The 22,830-nt window shown below is 30.6% G+C and overlaps 1 long non-coding RNA gene across 1 annotated transcript; it reads right to left on the bottom strand.

The window, feature by feature from the left end:
• Positions 1-4,438: 4,438 nt before the first annotated feature.
• Positions 4,439-18,532, bottom strand: LOC133320343 (uncharacterized). Its single transcript, XR_009753732.1, has 3 exons — positions 18,479-18,532; positions 9,278-9,417; positions 4,439-5,493 (listed from the first exon to the last, which is right to left on the bottom strand). It is a non-coding gene; the product is annotated as an uncharacterized LOC133320343 (long non-coding RNA).
• Between the last annotated feature and the right edge of the window lie 4,298 nt (positions 18,533-22,830).

Here is a 22,830-nt window from a genome sequence, read left to right as displayed (position 1 = left end):
CTAAAACGACTTTAACTTCTATATATATATATATATATATAAATATAATAAACCTCATCATTATTCTTTCAAGACGGACATCAAACAGATTTAGACGCGAGCCTCCATTCGGAGCCCTCCTAAAAGGGTAAAGAAAAAAAAATCACCAAGCAAAGACGCAATTATTTCTCGGCAAAATTTTATCTGCGCCTATTTCTTTCAAGTCTCCTGTTAATCGTTTGTTATAAGGTTTAAAATCGGTTGTCGCTTTTTTAAGTTTTCGCAGAACGAAACCATCTCAGTTCGCTAAAAGCACGGGCTGTATCAAAGAAATGCGTCTAATGAATCTATTGATAGCTGAGCCTATGTGTGTATAGTATTTTTAAAACATAAACAGTCGTGTGCGTGCAAGAAGGGGCGAAGCTAAGAGACGCTTTCTTCGGCCCCTCATTTCTTATACTGGGATCGAAACCTCTTGATACTTAACGAATTTCAATATTCCATTTGTGTTAAAACCTCCAATTAATTAACCAAGAGTTATTAATCTGAATTTCTAAATTAATCTTGTTTGTGATTAAATTTGGTTGAAATATAAATATATATGTAATAGATTATATTGCGTAGAAATATCGTTTTAGAAATATATAAGAAAATTATGAATATATTATCAAGCATCAAGTATGATCAATCTCGGCACAAATCACCCCTTATTTCGCGAGTCTCCACCGATCGTCTCAAAGTTGCACTCACACACGCATTATCCACTATCGTATACACCGACGCACACAACCTCACGAGGGGAGCGCGTCCCTTACAAACTCCTCCTTATATTTTCTTTGTTATGTAAAAAAATAATAATAGGACGAAAGGGGACACCAAAATCGATACACAAATTGCTGTACTTACGATTGGCAAAAAAAATATCTTAGATTCTGAACGCAACTCAATGTCACATGGCCATTGTTACTTACGCGTCTTTATATGTAAAATAATATTTGAATGTAAAATGAAGTTCGGAACACGAAATACATGCGTTAAGATGTTTTCTTATACTTATAATATTTTGAGACATTTATTGTTTGTGTTGTTCGAAATAAATAAAATTGTTACCCATCTTTTACATGTAAGCATAGCTATTTATTTTATTTACTTTAATTAAGGGACTTGTTTCTTAATTACGGCTTTTGTATCAACAAACGATAGCAACAAATCCTAGACAGCATCATCTTGGACAAATATCAATGATATAAATAATCAAATGATAAATGAAACTAATATTTTTCGGAGAAACTACGCGGATTTTTATTTATTTTACTTTATTTTTATAAAAATCCGCGTAGTTTATCCGAAAAATATTAGTTTCATTTAAATGAATAAAACTCGCGAAAATCTTAGATCTCATTAATCGAATGATATTTTGAACGACGTTTAAATTGTTTATAGAATTAATTTTAAATAACGAACATTAATTTTAAATAATAAATTCAAAACTCAATAAAAGTTATATATAAAAGCTCACCTCATTTTATTTCCACAAACATTTTTTAATTTTACTAACTTTGAATTTTAATTATCAGATAATCGGAAGACATACTTCTCGTTATAAAATCGATAGCACACTGACACGGGATGGTCGCTGATGACCCACATTACTGAACCGGTTAGTATTTGTCTCATACAAAAGTCCAGATGCCGCGGATGCTGTGCTGGAACTGGTTTCTGAATGTACCTTTGTATTGGATATGTTTTGATTTATTTCATTTTTAGTGCGAGCCGGTTTCATACAAAAAGACGAGACCAGATCAACAGGTACAGTCGCTGCCGTTAGATCACCCTTTATTTAATTTCAGCTGAAATATAATATTATTATTTAGTCAAATGAAAGTCCATTTAATTCTGGTTCTATTGTTTATTTCCCGAACACAAGATCATTGAAAGCAAACACGCTATATGAATCATTTTCGTAAATCAAAATATATTTAACGAATTAAATTTTTATCGCGACTGTACTCAGATACACTTTTTACTTTATTCTGTCACTTTTGTGTCGTTTTTATGGAAACCGCAAAATAATTGTTTACGATGAAGTGTTAAAAGATAATATTTATCTTTTATATAAAAGTTATAACGCTTTTATTGAGATGTTATTGTTTCCGACTAAAGGAAAAAGTTACCAAGCGATTGTGACTTTTTATTAGTGATGTGAGCTCTGAAACAAAGCACCTCTAGCGGTCAGATGTTTATTCCTGTATTACGAGTGAATCTGAGATGATTTTATATAAAGATATTGAAATGTTTATATGAACATAAAGTATTTGTATGAGAGCCTTTTATATTTTTTGAATTATTTTATACATTTCTTACGGATATTATGTGAATCAAATTTGTTAATGTTGTTTTATCTTTTTCTCTTTGACATGGTTTAAAATAAAAATTTCGTTTGCCACATTCATTATGATTTCAATAATATGAGACTGGTAATATTTTTCACTATCAATGTAATAGTTTTTTTATATATGTTTGTAGATTAGCTCTTCGTTATTAGTATTATCGAGCCTGTTGTTATGATGCAACTAATAGTATGATTTTGTTTTGGTTTAAATTATTTTCTTATATATATGCTGCAATATTTTTCTACTAAAAAAAGTATTAATAATGTTTATTTTAACAAGTTTAGGAATATTTAGTAGGTTTATTTTGATTATGAATTTTATAATTTTAATAGTCTATGGATGTATTGTATTTGTTTCTGGCCATAGTTGGGGCTCGGACCGGTCGAGCAGATGTATGTTGGACATTCTAATGGAAACGAGATCACTTTACATATTTAAGGATTTTTAAACATTTTAGGGCTCCGTTTATCCACAGTTTATGTTTTTTATTTTTTTCTTTACTTATATATTTTAGTGAAATTTAAGCCGTGAGAGTATAATTCTTTTTATAAATAGTAACGGTATCCTTTTATTACAAACATTCCAAACTTTTATATGTTAAATGAGTAAAACAATAGATTAGTTCCAGAAACAATTTTTGACAGAATAAATTATCATAACTATTAATATTTTCTTAGTTCTTTATTGCTTAATCGTGGTTGATATTTATTTTTATAAATAACACAGTTAAAAAAAAAAATGTAGTCATAAAATTTTATTCTTACTACTCTACGCTAGATGCCACCACAAAAAATTTTAGACTGTGGCGCCGCCGGATGTAAATATAGGTACTAAAATCTCAAAAGCGACCTCGCACAGACAGAAGAGAAACTAAAACTTCTTCTACCCAACGACAGATGGCAATACTTTACTTTTTTTTGTGGTATAAATTGAAAGAACTAAAAACTTGATAATTTAGGTTAGACGGAAAGTATTTAATGCGTAAAATGTGAATTTGGAATTCAATTGCTTAATGATATCTATTTATCATAAATAAAAAAATTAAAATTAAAATTGGCAAAATAAGCTTTTAGCTCATAAAAGTTTTATTTTCATTCATATGAGAATTAGTCTAAGATAGGTTTTGGAGTTATTTTATTTAAACTTCTACTGTAAATAGTTTTCATTAATTTAATTTAATTTTTTTTGCCTCTTCAACTATTTTGGGATACATTAATGTAACTACCTTAAATCTATAACAGCGACCGATCTTCCACTTACTAGTCAGCACTCCTTTGAAAAACGCAATTTTTCGTGCCACCGGAGCGTTCTAAAGAAATTTACTGAACGGACCTGGCCTAAATACATTGACCGTATTTTATACAATTCGTGAACTTTCTAATATCTTTAACCCTACGTAATAAGGTTCTATATTCAACAGGAAAGACTTTATAGCTATTGTGTTTTATTTTTGCACTATATTAGGCATTATCTGTGCAGCCATGACCTGCTAAACACTAATGCGGTTACCGATCCATATTAAGGTTAATTTTCGCTTAGTGAACCTTTAGTGTAGTTAAGTTTATTTAGAAGAATTTAGGATAGTTATTGACGTTCGATTATTAAATTCAATCATTATTTTATTATGAATTTTTTTTTGAATTTTCTTTATCTCATCAGCGAGTGTCACAATACATACGTTCCGTTGATATGAAAAAGAGGTTGTATTATATAAATAAATAACTTATATGTATATATATATGAAAGTTCAAGAGTACAACGTAATAGCCGGAGCGTGGCTTTACGGCGCTACGGTCCGATTTGAATTCTGTTTAATAACAAAAAAAAAAAATGCATTGTGTATGTTTATAAAATTTTGCCAAAATTTCAGCGAAGGGCCACCTGATTTATGTCCATTTCTTCCGACGTCCGGCGTCATTATGCTAATGACGGCCGTGTTAAAAGGGTTCAAGTTAATTTTTCATTCATACGCTAGTATCGGTGTGTTTTGGATCGGTTCTTTGAATTGCCGGTGACTTTTTTTTATTTAGATAATTGCTAATTTACAAAAAAAATACGACGTTTTCTCATTCAACAGAATCTATGTCCTACGAATTTGTATCTCGATTAATTACAAAACAATTGGTCTATGGAGTACTCAAAAGCTCTGAAAACATTAGTTCATACATAAAGTCATTACTTGTTAAAATGTAACTTATTTTATAATATTTTAACACAATTAATTTCCTTCGATCACAGGTTAATAATAAAAGCTTTGAACTTAAGAAGTAATCAAATTTTTTGTTTTCATTAAATTTTTAACACGATTTTTTTTCTAACGTTAAAAATGTTATTATAATTTAACACTTTACCATTTTATTGTCGTTTTTAATTTTATTAATTTTGTGTAAATACGGTGAACTATGTTCAAATATTACATCAAATCAGGCAAAAGTTATTTTGCTACATTCGGAAAACAGTTTACCTTGTAATATTAAATTTCGTCTATCACTCATAAAATATAAAAAAAATATATACTAAAATAACAAATCAAATTTCAGTTACCATTAGTGCTATAGAACAGCTAACGCGGCCGCCATTTTTTTGTACAATCCTTTGTCACTTGTTTTTCGATTAATATTCTTATTGGAAGTTAATCTTATAAGTTTTTCATTGCTTAATATTTTCTGTTATACATATTCGTTAAGTTCAGGTCTTTTGTACATATATTTTTATCTTAATATAACACATTAGAAACTGAATAAAATAAACCGTGACAGTGTTATAAGTAAGTGTGAGTTATTGTAAAGTAGAATAAATCATAGATATGATTTTCCCAAAATCTATGATATGTAGTCCATGAGAATATTGATGAAGGCCCGAAATATCAAACATAATACAGAACTAAACACACACATACACAGAAAACAAACACATCGAACCGTAAGAGGGGTGTCTTTGTTACATTAAGGAAGGGCACAAGAGGGTTGGGGTGGGCTAGTTTTGTATTCAGCTCTCTCGTTCACTATATCGCGGGACTTGGAGATCTCTGTGTAATGTTGGCGACGGAATTTCTTTATTAGTGGACCTTTATTGCTCTGGATTCCAACCGATTGGTCCTCTCGCCATGCGAATATTATACCTGAAATAAAAGTATATGAATGACATTCACGATTCACATGGAAAATTAATTCCTATCAAAAAGAAAGTGAATAATTTACATAATTCCTTAAAAGCGTAAAGGCAGACGGCATAAAAAAAGTTAGACGCAAAACGGAATGGAGTCCTTACAAGAAGACAATTTTATGCAAATCACTTTCCGCCGCTTTAGCATTCTACCAACAAAATGGAAATAGGGCTGACGGCTTTCAATTTCACTGTCTTTATTAAATCTCAATATTATTTCAAGATTCATTCTTTTTTTTTAAGTTCCTTATAACCTGCAATTTTATGCGAAAAGTATATTTTATGAAACGATGTCATTAAAAACTACGAGATAAAAAATTGCCTAATTTTTGGTTAATTTGCCTATTAAAACGTAAATTTATTGTTAGATATTTCATTAAAATTCTTTATTTAAATAATGTTTACATTTGATTACTTCTTAAACTTTAGAATTTTTTCTAACGGGTAACCCTAGATCGCGTTAAAATTATTTTCTCTGGAGTTTTACTTACGAGCGTATTTTTCTTTATTTCAAATGCAGTTGAGTACTGAAAAGATATGGTAACACTGTTCTTTGATTTTGACAATGACAAGACAAAATGGTTTCTAATACTTTTGAACGTAATTTTAAATGTAATTTACATAATAGTAGTGATAAATTTACTTATTAACTTTACTGAGTCGTATCATTAAGTCACAATTTACGAGGACGAGAGAAAATACGGGAAGCAGCTAGTGCATATTTTGTAAATAATCTTGGATTTCATAATTATGTACGTGGATACGTACACAATTTAGAGCTTAGCGGAGACTAGACTTAGCGTAAGCTAAATACAAATATAATCTGATGCACGCGCTACGCCATCGTGGAACTAGAATTTTGCTTATTATAAGATGTATATATATATGTGGCATATTAATTTTTAAATTTCATTATTATAGGACATTCAAAACTCTATGCACACAAATTTCTCCTTATAAATTTCGTATGCTATCTATAGTGTTCTGAGATTTAGAAATGGATTTTGAATTTGAAGCTGTTATTGCTTAGGCAACATTATTAAGATGAAATTTATACGTTTATTTCTATTATTTATGAATGATGGGTATAAAGCTATTTCACGATTTGAAATAATGTAAATAACATGATTTGTCAAAAGTAATATAAAGACTTTATACAGAACAAAACGTTAATTCGTTCAACAACTATATATTTTATATATGTAAGGTTGATGTCTGTCCGTATTCACAATTATATCTCCGTCGCGCCCCAACGCGTTTATGGTCTGAGAATTAAAGAAGAGTTCGTACACACGTTGAATACTAATTTAGTTTATATTTTGTTTAACTAAGGATTACAATATATGTATATCTTTGCATATATTATAGCCATCTATACATTTTTGTTACCATGATAATCTACGAATAATTTCGTGTGATGCAAGTGATGTGGCGGTACATCGATAGCCCACATTTAAACCTGGCTAACTATCATAAAGGTAGTTTGTTCTTATTACTTCAGTAACAGCGGATTTAACAAAGAGAACACAACAAACAAACGAGCGTTTTCGTCAAACAAAACACGTACAGCGATAACCATCTCTAATGAAAACCACTAGCTAGTTCTGATTGCGACCCCACTAACAATCTTAAAGTTGAGAACGCACACATACAAGCCTCCCCCTACCCACCCCAAGGAATGGAAGAAGATATAAACACGACCGGTGTTAAACGATCTCCCCACCCGCGCGCCCGCCGTGTAAACGACGGTTACTTCAAACTGGGTATGTTCTCGCAGAGTTCTCTAGTAAATGGTCGGTGGGTGGCAAGGAACGAAAGAAGAAACCCCTCAGAATCCCGGACTGTCCCCCGCAAGGAGCCAAAGTGTAGCTATCGATCTGCTCCCCACCAGTTCTTAATGCCCACTTTGTAGGACGTCCATTAATTATGCCGGACGGCGTGAAATGGAACCTTTCGACGATTGGATGCCGGGAAATACGAAAACCGTTTTAAGGAAATTAGTTTGTTGTGCGCTGTTCAATTAGGCGTTTGTATGAGTTTTATACTACCCGTTTCTATTTCATTTGGGATTCAATATGCAAATACAACTTTGCATTCCTAATAGCGATTATGAAGCCGAATTACTGCATCCTTTGCATTCTTTGGGTCTGTAGTAAGTTAAAAAAAAATATTGTAGTCGTTTGTATCCCCACACTTAAACGACCGTTTTTTTAAATACGTATATATATGATATGTGATTGAAAGAATGATATGTATATTTTCCAAAAAAAAAAAAAAAAATATATATATATATATATATATATATATATATATAATAGTTTATAAGTTTATTACGTAACGGATACGAAACGTTATTAAAAAAAAACCTCTTCAATGTCCGATATGTCAATGTCATCGAAACTTATACAATAAATATATTTGACATTTGACATTCAGAATGAATATTAAATGTTTCGTCTAAAATTTTACGTAAGTATTAATGTCTTATCGAGTGGTGATTAGTGAGCACACTCATTAATCAAACGGAGTAAGACGAGAACGGACAAGTGTTCGGTTACGGGGCTATTGTACACGGAGTTATTACTGTTTTATATCAATATACCCGCTTGTTATATTATATAGGCTACGATATTTACTTTCTGTTACATAATACATATATCAAATGTTACCAATATAACGACATTTGACTGATTTATACGAGGTTAACAAGCCCAAATACTTAGCAGAGTAGCTTTACTGTATAAATTAGGTACTATATAAATCAATAGAACATGCCTTAATTAAAATTTTACAATACATATAAACTCGTCTATGCTAACTTGTTAATATATCTGTATAGTATAGAATAAGTCGTTGGTCTCCGAGCACTCAATTCGAGCCATCCTCAGGTGTCACTGGAAAGGATCGTCCACAACTTTCAATACTATTCTGAATATATTTACCCGATGATATATATTATATTAGTATAATATGAATTAAACAATGAAATTAAATTTATTTTAGATATTAATATGTTTTAACCCTAATATGTTTATCATCTTTAAATATAGTATAAAAAAATAATGAGTGTTTTATATGTATACTTATTAAATTATTTAGCTTTATTTATAACAAAAAAACAAATCTATTCTACATTTCATAGGTTTTCCTATTAATTTTACGTCTAAAATATGATCTTTACATTATAATATAATGTAAACACGTTATACGAAATCCCGAAACCCTAAAACGATCTTCTGTTGAAGACGGGAGTCGTGTGGGTGCGGGGTAAGACACTCGATCAATACCGACCCGACTTTCAAACTGCTTTCACCCTCACGAAAGTCGCCCGACTACCCGGCTGGCCTGCGGACCGTACGGGAATCACACAGAGTTTTAATATATATATATATATATATATATATATATATCATATTTTATATCACCTTTTTAGTATTAGTACAGTTTGAAAAATTATTAATCAATCTTGGATTATCTTAATTAAATTGTTCATATTATTTTTTATAGTTTTTTAGAAGGTATTTTTGAGTATTCAGAGAACAGGAATATCTTGATTGTAATAGTATTGGTTATAACGTTACTGTGAGACATTGATTTAAAATTTTCGAAACGTACCCCAAGCTCTTTTTACGTTTACCATCAAAACGTTTGATTAGTTTCTCGGAATCTGTACAAAAATCTGATTTTAACAAAATGTGTGTATAATAATGATTTTCATAAAAATATATTGAGATACTTACTTTTAGATGTGAATATAAAACTTCTGGATTATTTCCACTGATTATTTTCTTGACTATTGTTACTTTTTGAATTATTTTTTTTGGAAGGTAAGCGCCAAATCTGGGGTTGGATTTCTTTCATTTTTGTTTGAGATAGTTATCTGAAAATAAAAAAAACAAGACTATGAATAACTTTCTAGGATTATTAGAATTGTAAAAACATATATTTACTTTATTTAATTTCTTTTTTTTATTAATATAATAGCTTAATAACAGCTCTTTGTATTTATTGGCACGTCTTCGCTGAGTTGTCTTCACCCACCCCCGCGACATTCGTTATACCCGCCCCTGTCTTACCGAGTATATATATAATACATGTAAAGTACATAATATTATATAATAAAGTATATAAATACAAACTAATATATTTTTTTTTAATATTTTTCAACTAAAAAAATACCGTTTTATAAAATATAAGAAACAAATGTAAAGAAAATTTTAAATAGTTTAACATAATGATATAAAAATTTTATTTCCCACGCTTTCTTCAAAAGCTGTTACAATAATAGAATTAATCTTATTCAAGAGCAGGTTTAAAACCTGATATTCAGATTTTAACCCTAAAAGGATGCTGAGATTCTCCGTGAGAGCACAGCTTTGTGGGGTTTCTTTGACCCCGGGTCACTGGCCATGTACCGGAGATGTTTAACGGTTAAGTTTAATTCACAGACGTTTGAAATTTTAAGTTTAAGTAATATGTTTGCGGTTACTGTTCTTACTTTAGGTCTTAGTGGACCTTACAACAAAATATACCTTTACGTTGATGAGACCAAAGTGTTTTGCTCTATATAAAATAGGTTTTTTGATTTGTAAAACAAGCAAACTAGATGTACGAAGCATTTGTACATATTATTTGATAATTCCTTCAAATCTTGATTATATTATATTGTTTCATTATAAAATTATTATGATGTAAGCGACGTTTGTAAAAAATTGGCTTCTATAATAATTATTTGAGAACTATGTTCACCGTTTGATTTATCGATGTACGTTGTGTCTCAAAGTTGTGGATTTGCGTCACAACAGTGACGGCGCCAGTTCATGACGAATAAAATTATAAATAGGGAATTCATGTTATATTATGTATTCATAGCTAGAGTTTAACCGCGACTTCACTCGTGTTTTTATGCTAACTAAGTTTATAACACTATTATGATTTATGCTTCCTTATATTATGATATTGTTAATTTGGCTATAAACGTAACTGTATTTTTGTAGTTTTTGCGATGTAACACGTATATAGGTACATACATTCATCCGTTACTTGAACTTATTACTGTGAAATACAAAACCCTTTGTTTTGTACGTATTTAACGAGTTACTAAAAAATGTTCCTTAAAATTTTTGACACATTTGAGTAACAAATCCGATGTGAGCTTCAAATCTATTAGTGAATTTTATTGTTGAACCAGCACTCATATTATGAAATTTCTGATTATTTCAAATCTAATTCAATTGTACAGTAATAAATCTAAGTTTCCCCGTGAGAAGTGACGCAATACAAAAAGTGACCGTGTGGGTCATAGGGTTAGTATTTGACCGCTGGGTCAAAACTACAGGGCAATTGTATGGAAAGGGTTGATGATATGATATGATACGATGTGGTAAGGTCTGATAAATCATAATATGATATTATTGAAATAAAAAATTTATGTAAAATTAACGAAAGAAACTCATACTTTAAAAAACATTATATATAACGCGTGAATTCTAAATAATTTATAATTTTAAAATTGTTATCATTCATTTATATTTTTTTTTATATCTCTCTTTATTATTGTCATAATTTACTTATAACTAATACTTTTTATAAGAAATATATATTTTTTATGTCAATGTCGAATATTTCTTCCGTATAAATATAGATAAATTTTTGTTTACATAATTATATTTTTTTGGAGAATTAATTTGAATCATGTTCTAAAATAAGAAGAAAATACCATAATTAGTTGTTATTTTTTAAGACGAATTTTCGCCCTCACCACTATCTTAAATCGTCCAAACGAACACAGTTTTTTTCGATCATTTATCTATTCAATGGTACGATGCAAAATCGTAGTAGGGGTACTGTTTAAAAGTGAATTACTCCACAGTTAAGTGATTGGTCACAGTATCATTAAGTATTTGATCTAACAGGAATGTAAATTTTAGAGTAATTTCGATTGCATTGTTGAGTGTAACTTAAATCTATCCCAGTCCTCAATAGATCAATGTCAGTTATGACAAACCTTTTAATAATAATAATTTTTAAAATGTCTACGTTTTTAATACGTATCTCTTATTAATAATATTTAGTTATTTTAAACTCAAGATTTACTACTTCGTTTTATATAGTGAAGATGAATTCGTGTGAAGCAGATAAGTTTTATATAAAGGTTGCCAAATGTTTATAACCGCTGGTTGTCTATATGATATGGCTGTATACGATTCCCTCAGATGAAGGCGAGGTGTAATAAAATCATGTTAGCTTTATGATTATTGTTTTGGCGCTATAAAAGATAAGGCGTGCCAAACGACTCGAGATCTGTACGGTTTTAACTTTTGTCGAGATGTTCATTCAAATGTAGAGTTTAGAAAAATGGAATATAAGGCCAAAATATGGTTCCATCGGTATAAACATAAAACATACTGTGTGTAACAAGATTTAGTCTATAAGTGATCAAATAGAGAATCTATTTTAAATCACAACTAAAGAATTAGGTAATGTTAAATAACATATAATTAATAAAATGACGTCCAATTTCTAAATTAAACGACCTAGGACAGTTTTAGTTTCAGTAAACGTGAGGCGTGACTAAAAACACTTCAACATTGAAGGGCTTTCGGTCGGAAAAGCAGATTTATATTGCGACCCAACTAAGATCATAAAACTATAGTATATCACCGACCCGTGTATTAATATACCGACATTTATCATACCCACCCCCGTCTTTGTGTAAGAACCCGCAGTTCAACCAAACAAGTTCTGACAACGAAAACTATTCAAACATTCGTGGCTAACATCGCAACTTGTACGGCGCGTTCTTAACTCGCTCGCTCCGGCGGCAGCTCTAGGAAAATTGGAAAATTCAGCACAAACAACTGAATCTCAACTTTACTCATCGCTAATAAGATGTAATTCGAAACATTCTCGTCTCATGATTGTGTTATAATGGCACACGGTGAAGTGAACTGTGTGTGGTAGACGCAGAGTTCGTTTTTGAGATAACGCCGCTGGAGCAATTCGCCGGAAGGGTTGAGTCGTAAGGAAGTTCGACGATTATGTTTAGTCAGCGCTGGCTGTGTAATGGAAAGGAAGTAGGATTGGGGCTGTAAGATGCGGTCGCAAGGCGGGTGTGTTTAGTCCCCGGGCAGCCTGGGAGGGTTATTTGTTTGTTGCTAAGGTCCGAACTACAGCTGCGGGTCGGATTTAAATTTCGCACCGCTCTTTGTCCGTTGTGTCCTTCTCAGTTGCTGATGAGGTGTCTCTTTATAACCTTAAATTGAAGTGCTCTAAAATGTTCTCAATTTAAGGTTGATTAAGCCTTTCACAAGAGACATGCCAACAAAGAAATACCTTACAATTTTAACACGTTACGAAACGTTGAGATATTATTTGTTCTAACGAAGTTTGCTGTGTACTGAAGCTCACGTAATCGCTACTTGTAATCTCTAAATGAAGAATATTAATAAAAGTAAAATGTATACAAGAGGAAAGCGTCGTTTAGCTATTGTCTAAGTATTTAACCGACGTTCAAGACACATGTATATATAAGATATATGCATTAAGACGTACATAAATGGTCTTAATGGACAAAGCGCTAACGGAGGAAGTTTGAAAGTAATATAGGGGAGATTCAACAAGAACATAATAGACCCCCGCGGCCATGTTTGATACCATACTTCTATACTATTAAACTTCAGTATGTTATAGCACAAGAATTAACAAATGACTATCACATAATGTTAAATTAAAATTACTTATATAATATCACAAAAAGCCTTTGAGTTTTACTCATCACTGTTAGATATAGTTTCCGAATCAATTTTCCTGTTTGGATTCCGTAATCATTTTATCATTACATATCCAAGGTCATTTTATCTTATCATTGATATACGATATATGAAATCTTTTTAAGGTTGCGCAGTATTTAATCTATAGTTTGATTTGTATATTTAATATAAAACATAATTTTTAATATCTTTTACTAGATTGATTGAGATTATTACGTACATCGATTTTGTTATGACATAAATTTATGTACACGTAAGGGTTAGATTCCGAGATTCTTTTTTAATAAGAAACATTGCTTTGTTTTATTTTTGGTAAACAAAAGAAATGACTGCGGTAAGTGAACGATAACTCAAAATTGAACTGTCTGTACAGCTTTGTAGAAGGTTTTGTTTTCTTAATTTTATGTTTATGATTTGTAGTAATAGTTATGAAAACTATTGATGTCTCAGATAATCAATAGAACCAATATTCTTTAGCAAGTAGAACTGAAAGGAGCTGACCTAATTTCTTGAGTGTATCCCTTGGAATCTCTCGCGCGTAAACCCCTCCCTTGAATAGGGTGAAGGTTTTTATGGTGCTTGCTTCTAAAACGGCTCTGATTCTAAACTAAAATTGTTACAAACTTACCAACTGTGGACACATTTAAATTACATCGAAAACAAATACAAATGGTCACATTGAAAAGAAATACAGGTGATTATATTTATGTTACGGGAAAGAATGGAAATTTAAACGTAGAGATACTTTTTTTTTGTTTTCCTATCAAGATTAATATATGAATAAAATTTGTTCTCAGCATTCCATACCTGTTTAGTTATCATGTTAATGGATAACATATCAATGATGTTATTGATGTTAATATGAAGAAACTACAGACATTGTATGTAAAACACGAGGGGCGTTTTCATTAAAACTTGCATGGCTTTGTATCAATATCAACTCATCCCTAAACTTTGGTTTGCTACAATATATTCCTCTACAGTATATTCCTCACTTACATAACATAATATTAATTGTATTTTTGTGACCATTGTGTTACTCATTAATCCATTATAAATATGAGCAATTGGCGAAGCTGAACTCAGAAAATTGTATCCAAATAAAAAATATATATAAGTAATGATTTCTAAGACTTTCGCGAGTATTCGTTTAAGCAAAACTAGTAATTTTCGTATATACAACTATTATATCCGAAAATATAAGTTTTATTTAAATAAATATAAGTATAAAGAATTTCACATATGATAAAATTAACGAAATATAATCAGTCAAGCCAACAGTTTTAAAACACGCTTACTTATTAATTTTTATTTACACACCTAGCGGTGAACTTGTGACATACTGCCAATGCTTTTAGTATACGTTTTCTAACTGCGTGAGAAAATATTACATTCAGAATAGACTTGATATAGGAAAGAATACAAAAATAAAAATTAACAATTATATAACCAGATAATTATTTGGAATGATGTAAACAATTCGTTGATAACGTTCATGACCTCGACGTTTCTGATGGCTGTAATTTATGAAAATCGTTTCGCATCAAATTTCGACAAGAGGCCTCCACATTATGAAGATATAACACAAGCCATAACTATCGCTTCGGATGTTATATGACTATGTAATCAATATAAAAAAATATGACGAAATTATACAATTGATATCTGATGTTTAGTTACGATTTTCGCTGTATATAAATATATTGTTATGAATATTATATAACAATAGGACTATTGTTATCTTTCCTAACAATACAGGTCTTAACCCCCCGCTCTTATTATTCCCCCTTTGTCCGCTTCTCAAAACCGGGGACTTTTTGACCGCCTTCTTTCCGCCCCCTTCGATTATCAACGTCAATCTGTTATATTTGAGGAATACTTATTTTTTTAATTATATATAACCAAGCAATCGTTTCTATACCCTCTATATATAATCTTTATTCTTATTTTTTTTTGTTAAATACTATCTGGTTTATGTAAGCAAAAGACTGTGAAAGATGACACTTTGAATTAACTGTCAGTCCGTCGTTTAGAAAGTGACAACAATTGTTATGAAACCAATGATGAAATATATACGTTAATAATATTATAAACTCTTCTACAAAAAATATATATATATATTGAGATTAAATTCAAACAAAGGAGACTGAATTCTAAGCATTCATCATCACACTAAGAAATATAAAACCTCCACGGAGTCCAGATAACGGATACCAAACAGCCAATGTAAGCCATAAAAGTGCCATTTTATTGCCAAATAGTCAAATTATTAGGCGGCATTTTACGAAACGGTAGTTACGGTATCACGTATCTTGTATATTATTTATATCTGAAATATTACTGGAAGTTGGGCAGGCGGTAGTTAAGGAGGAGTCGATGAAATATGTCTTCGGGGGTCAAGGGGGGGTGTGGGGAAGGGGACCGGGGGGGTGTATTAAGGAGCCTTAAGCTCGGTCGATGAGAAACTTATTAAAGGGGAGGTATAGTAATGTACGACTAATTTTAGTTTGGCTTACTATATTACTGAAACAAGGTTCTATGTTGTGATCTGAATATATTATATTATATGACTCAGGCCTTGTTTTTGTAACTCGTCTATATACAGGATGCTTAGATTGTAATTAAATGTATGGAAACTAAGCCAAGTAAGTCTTCTTGAAGTATATAATATATGTTGCCTTTGTTTAAGATGATAAATAGAAATTTATCAGTACGGCTTATAATATATGCCCTTACCTAAACTTTATAATATACAGTGGTGTTATTTATTAAATTTTCTTGTTATCTCTCCTATAAGTTATCTGAAAGCTTAAATTAAAGGCAAGTTTATAAATAGCCAGCTACAGCTAAGGCAGTTAGCCGAAGTCGTTAGCGGCTAAGCAATTTGTCGCGAACTTTTAGCCGCATAGCCGCACTCACTTCACTTCATTATTTGTCAAATATTTTTAATGGCTTTCCTTTTTATAATGCATAACAATAATGGAACTGAAAATTTTGTCATCCTTCGATCCTTATAATATTTATAACATTTTCCATTTATATGTATTTGATAACAATAAATATATATACGGAATTTTATGGACGTATTCTTCTTAATTCTCTCCGACTTGTAAACAAAATCTTCTAGGAATAATTCCTGTATAAGTCGTAAAAACATGAAACTATACTTCTTATGTTATACTTCATAAAAAAACCTATTTTCGTGATTATAAGGTGGAATATGTGATTAAATAAAGCCGGGTAGCGTGTAAATATATACAAATCCAAGCTGAAAACTTATGACCGGCTATTCAAACTAAAGGTGTGCCCAAAATGTTTACAAAGCATTTGCTTAATAACAGCAACTTCGGGGTTGGGTTGAATTCTCTTAGTACCGCGTTCAATTGTCTCTGTGTGTGTGACACTTGTTACACAGAGGTCACATGACGCCGTTTGTATATACAAATAAATATTTATATATGTATATTATATACCAAATTTTAATTTTGATACGACAAATGTTACTACTAGCTTATTAGTTTTGTTTTTTCTTAATATATATATTTTTATTTGTATTATATAATAATTTTATGATGTTTTATTTTAAGGTATTGATGAAATTGTTCTCAAAAATAATACTTAATACGAATATTTACGTACATGGATTTAAGTTGGTAACCCACTTGTGATGATTTGGTATATATTTAATATAATATATATAGCATCATGTAGTCTCGGCTTAAAAATATATACGTAATAGTATGGGTCGAAAGTAAGGGTTGCCATAGCAACGTATCTTAAAGATCCCCTCCCCGTCTTTTCTCCATCCTCCTTTGCGCGTTTCTTGTAGGGAGGTAACGTTAGCAAAACAAATGAATTTCGGTTTTGAGTTACCACTGTATTGCATGATAATAATTATTTTATTCATAGCTTAATGCAAATGTTAACGGAATTATTTTAAACCGCGTTTCATGGACGTATTTTTTTTTAATTATATATGTAGACTATTAAACGAGAAATAATTATAGTAAAATATAGATTATCAAAATTATGATTATGTTCGGGCGTTGGTTTCTATATTTGCACCAATTACGAAAATTTCGAAATTTCTACGTAAATTTTGTCTCAATTTTTTTTAATGTATTAATATAATAATAATTATATGAATATGTAACAAATAATATATAAGAGCTTAGTAAGTTTTGTAGTCACCCTACAGGGTCTAATGGAGTGCGGACCCGAGCCACAGGCCATAAAATTGTAAATTACTGATGAGCCGGCTGCCCAGCTACATTATCGATTTATTGATAGTTTCACATACAACCTTCATTCATACACACTTTATATATTGTAATAGTTCATTAATTTTATATATATATATATATACAAATACAATTGTAGTACTTTCCTGCTTATATAAATACATCACTAGCATGTAGTATAATCAGTCGTATATGTAGTGGTTAATTTTTTTTATCATAATATTTTATTTATTTTACATAATTTTGTGGTAAATAATAATTTTATATTTTATTGATATAATGTACAATGTACATATGATTGATTGTAGGAATGAGCTACGACGCTACGGTGCTACGGTACTACGGTGCTACGCCAAATTAAGAGACGATTATTAAGAGCAAGAATTCTTATTTATACTAATCAAGATGTAAAATGGTTGAGATAAAAAAAAAGAATTAGGAGTTAAAAACACGTTTTAAAGTAATCATTTGAAACTACTTAAAAAAGTAATATTTTATTAAACACATTTAATTTTAAATTTTTTGTACACAATTATTATTATTTTCTGTCACAAATCTAAACCATACTTATTTTATATCAAACAAAAGGCTTTACCTTTATTTAAACCACACCACACTTTATGATGTTTGAGTTGAATTTGATACTATACGACTCGTTTATTAAATACACTATTTTTTTTTTAATCCACAAATCGACCTGTGAATTTTAAAATATTATCCTAAAAATGTATTTCTTTGTGAACAGAACATTAACGTAAGAGTTATTGTATTATTTCTTAGTATTATTTGTAAACAAAGAATACTATGCATTATAATTTAGGTTCTTAGTAATTGCGACGCGTCAATTATTAATTAATTAAGCTCTTAAAGGCCTAGAGTTTACAGTATACAGCTTTATTTAATTAAATAAATAAATTAATGGACTCACCAGCTCTCATTGTACTGTTTCGTGAAACTCAACCATGTCTTCACTTCGACATATCTGAGACGACTAAGTGATTTTTATTAAACGAAATTACCGGTGACTATTTCATAAATATTGATAATTTGAATACCGGTCAAGGAGTTTATGGTAATGAGGATCTCCTTTGTTGATACCGGTTTTTTTATGATTCAGGGGTAAACTGGCAAGTTTAGGTTGTCACTCTATTTGATAGAATAGTTCTTATTGTAATCGTGTAAGGTATAATTTCCTTTGATTTAGTGTTATTCAAATCAATTTAAGTTGGTTCTGTTCAAAGGTGTGTGCATTTTAAGTATGTCCAAAGCTGCAGCATCCCCTGACGGGCAGTTCTAAATGTGAACTCTTGGTCTCTTTGACCTATGGCTATTTCAGTTTCGTAGTTAGTGTCGTGGGATAGTCACTGAGATGGTACGCTATGGGAACTAACTTGAATCGTACGTTACTTTGTACACCTTTTGTACAGATTCAAGATAAGTCTGACATAAAGAAATTAAATTAGAATAGTTTTTTTATGCAATTTGGTCAACAGTTGTAAAGGTTTTATTGATTAAATGGCTTGTATATAATTTGAAAACCACCACATTCGTAAACGAAGCCAATACGATGTTTTGGTCAATAAAATTATGATATAAATTGTTTAACATATATTTAATGAGAAAACTGAATGTATAAAATAAATAAAAACCATCAATTTATGTATAATAAAACAATGATTTAACTTTTTTTTTTATGCTATGGCTTCATTTGTAGAGGAATCGTGGAATATTATGCCAATGTCAACGTTTTTATTTGTTGGACGAATAATATTCTTGAGCACTGTGTGGAGGAAACTATGATTTAAAAAGCGCTTACAAAATATATGTGAATTGAAATGAAATTATTACGTGACATTTGTGAAACATATTTTATAATGATTCAATAATTTTTTAAGAAACGGCGTAACAAAAAAGTTTTAATATCAAAAAAAGAGTAACGAAAGATATACTAATTTAAGCATTGAATAAAGAAAAAATTTAAAATTAAGAAATATAACTCCGTAACGTATCGATTGAATTTAAATTGTTACACATAAAAACCCCAAACGTATCTTTCAGAATGAAAATAATCGCTTCATGCGAATAATATTATTTAAATAACAATAATTAAGAAACATATCTATTTGAAGTCAATAAATTTATAAATAAAGATTGTTAGCGCCAAATTAACTTAGGTATAGTGTCTTAAAAGGAATCTCTCTCTCATGATTAATTATTATTTAAATCTCATGTAAAATAAATCTAAAACAGCAATATATATATCTCAAGTTCTACATAAGCAGTTGTCTGTTCGCTGCGAGAGCCACCTCGGACCTCCCTGTGTTAGTTACATTTCCGTCCAATAAATCGTCTTTCCCTAGTCACAACTCGTTCGGCGAAACTCTAAACAAGAATATTCCTGATAAACTTATATTATGTCCAAACATCGTATCAAATCTTTATTCACGACCTCCTTTTAGTTTTAAAAAAGCGAACATAAATATAATAAATTATGTACATATAAACAATATTAATAATGTTTGGGATTTTTTTTTTTAATAATTTACAATAAGTACAAAAGTATAAGATGAAATACGTAATTTTTACTTTGATATCGTTGATAAATAAAAATAATTTAAAATGTTTATATAAAACCTTTTTAGAGTATTCTTACGCACACTACGACTAAATTAGAATGCGTTTAAATGTTATATGTGTGGGTGTTTCTATATTGTGAGCTCATTTGACATTTTGCGGTATACCGATAAATAAATATTGATTAAATTTAAAAAAGAGGTTATATTGAATTTAGGACGTATATAATAGTTATTAAATAAAAAAATCCATAAGCTTTACATAAATTAAGGTTTCTCGAACACGGTCTTGCTAAATTCTCGTCATATTTTATAAACCTTTATTGCATATTGTAAGGTAATTGGATATATTGTTAATGTAAATTGAGACGGGATCTTCACTATTAACTTAACATACGCTGTAGCAAGTAATTGAACGCCTTAGGGCTCTACTCAAAATCTGCCTTAACCGGCCCAGCTACAGTGTAATTACCATAACGGTACTTTACTATCGCGTCGTGCAAATTACTTCTTGATTTACAAGTTACAAGCGATAGCGATTTGTTATGCTGACTTCGCAGAAACCGAAGGGACTTCACAGAAAAGCCACGGTTTTTATGTGGATTTTACACGACTTTAATTTTAGAAAAATTTAATTAATTCTTTTAAAATTTTATGATCATTTTTTTGTTTATAAACAATAATTTATTGTGCCTTAAATTATTCTCGTACGTGGTTCAGATTTAAGTTAATTACAGTCAGCAATCTTTGTTACAATTTCGGATTAACGCTAAAACAAATGACGTGCAACATATGTTTAACCTATTAAACTGTAAAGTTCAATCAAAATCAATACAGTTCTGTTTTCCTTTCAATCGAAATATGTAATTATGTTAAGACATATTAGAAATTTTTGTGGGCATATTAGGAATGTCAATAACATTGTCAAATTAAACGTCAATAAATACGACAAATTTGTCTGAAGAATGACGATTTATGGGACAACGTACATTAGTGACATATCCCGCTTGTGACTTGCCCCACACGAATCCCGTCGTATGCCTAAGGCGTGTTTAGATAAACACTTTATGTGCGTGTTGGTTTTATGTGCGTAGTTTGACTATCAGGGATCGTTCGTCAGATTAATAAAGTTTAACCTTACAATATACAGTTTTAATGGTCTATTATTTCCGTTATATAAAGTAAGTTCTGGCCAGTAAAGATATTATGTTTCGCTTTGATTGATGGCGGCGTCGAATTGTTCTGAGGGGAAAGTTTCCTGGGTTGCCGTACGAGTACATACCTACTTGTTGTATAAACATTTTGACAGACAAAGCAAAAAAAAAAAAACGATGTAAATATATAGTCATTTATACATAAAACCTTTAACTATATCAATAAATATTTTTTTTCTGCACTTCATACTTAATATAATGTGAAAGTAAGTTATTGCACGATCATAGAGAAGTGCCTCTCCGTATTACGATGGCTGTGAAATGTAGGTACGCCTGAGTTATAACCTAAGGTAACTTATAAAACAACAAAATTAGAATTAATAATGAAAATAGCTTAGCCAGGTTGAATGACATGGGGTGCGTGCGTGCGTGCGACCTCGTTGCCCCCTGGTGTGAAATGCGAGGGGAGTCTTAGCTATTTTTACTTCGAACCATCTTACGCAACCACCATTTTGCGCGCCATTTTGTAAATTCCGTGCGCTGTAACTTCTTATGTTTATTAATTATGTATTGTGTTGTTTGTTTTAAACGAGATAACAATTCGTGTTTGTTATGTTAAACCTTATTTTTGATTTTGTGATATGATTGTTACTCTTTTCCAAAAAATGTTTTATAAATCTTTAAAGTAAGTTCCTACATGATTTTCTCTCTTTTATTTACGGCTGGTGTGATATTTTTGTATAAAACATGAAAATTTTTAATAACAAGACAACAACAACAACATCCAAGAAATATATAAGAATCCATTATTGATATATTAATATTTGATCCAACAAAAACGTATGTTATAATAAATCCCATGTTGTTAATATAAATAGTATATATATCAAACAATAAAATATAACATTTAAATGGAAACATCTTGCGGGCGGAATATTGGTCACAGTTAAGCAATGTATGTCCCATATTAAATTGTTTGTACATTAATAATGACATAAGTACGAGGATTGTACACAATAGTCGTTTGTACATAATGTATATATACAGACCGTAAGTCAGGTAAGTTGTTCTTGTATCGCAGGTGCTCAACTAAGCCGAACTGCTCTAAACTGGTTATAACAAGTTAAGGCCCCTGGGAGGGGTGGGGCTAACTGGGTTCCTCCTAACTTTCTCGTACTAGATAATGATCTTCGCTACGTGGGTGCGGCGGCGCAGGCGAGCGTTTCGAACGCGGCGTTTATAAAAACGCACGTATTTTTTAAATAACAACAATACTATGTCGCAGAAAAGAAAGCGAATGTTAATCGAGATAAACATACGAAATACATTATAATTTAAAAATAACTAAAAAAAATATTATTTGACGATTTTATTATTTTTATTATATGTAGCATTGTTTTAAAGACCAATTAACCATACGAGAGATGCATGATATTTCAGTATTAATTTATGACGTCGAGCAAAAAGACATTATCAAATATAACACACGGTTTCACAGAGCGTCACATAGGACTATGTATGTGTTATAGACCCGTGCTCGTCCTAACGAACAT

Source organism: Danaus plexippus (genome assembly GCF_018135715.1).
Source record: "Danaus plexippus chromosome 18 unlocalized genomic scaffold, MEX_DaPlex mxdp_20, whole genome shotgun sequence".
Lineage (NCBI taxonomy): Eukaryota > Metazoa > Arthropoda > Insecta > Lepidoptera > Nymphalidae > Danaus > Danaus plexippus.
The sequence above is the reverse complement of the archived record's forward strand: the minus strand, read 5'-3'. Positions and strand labels throughout refer to the sequence as shown.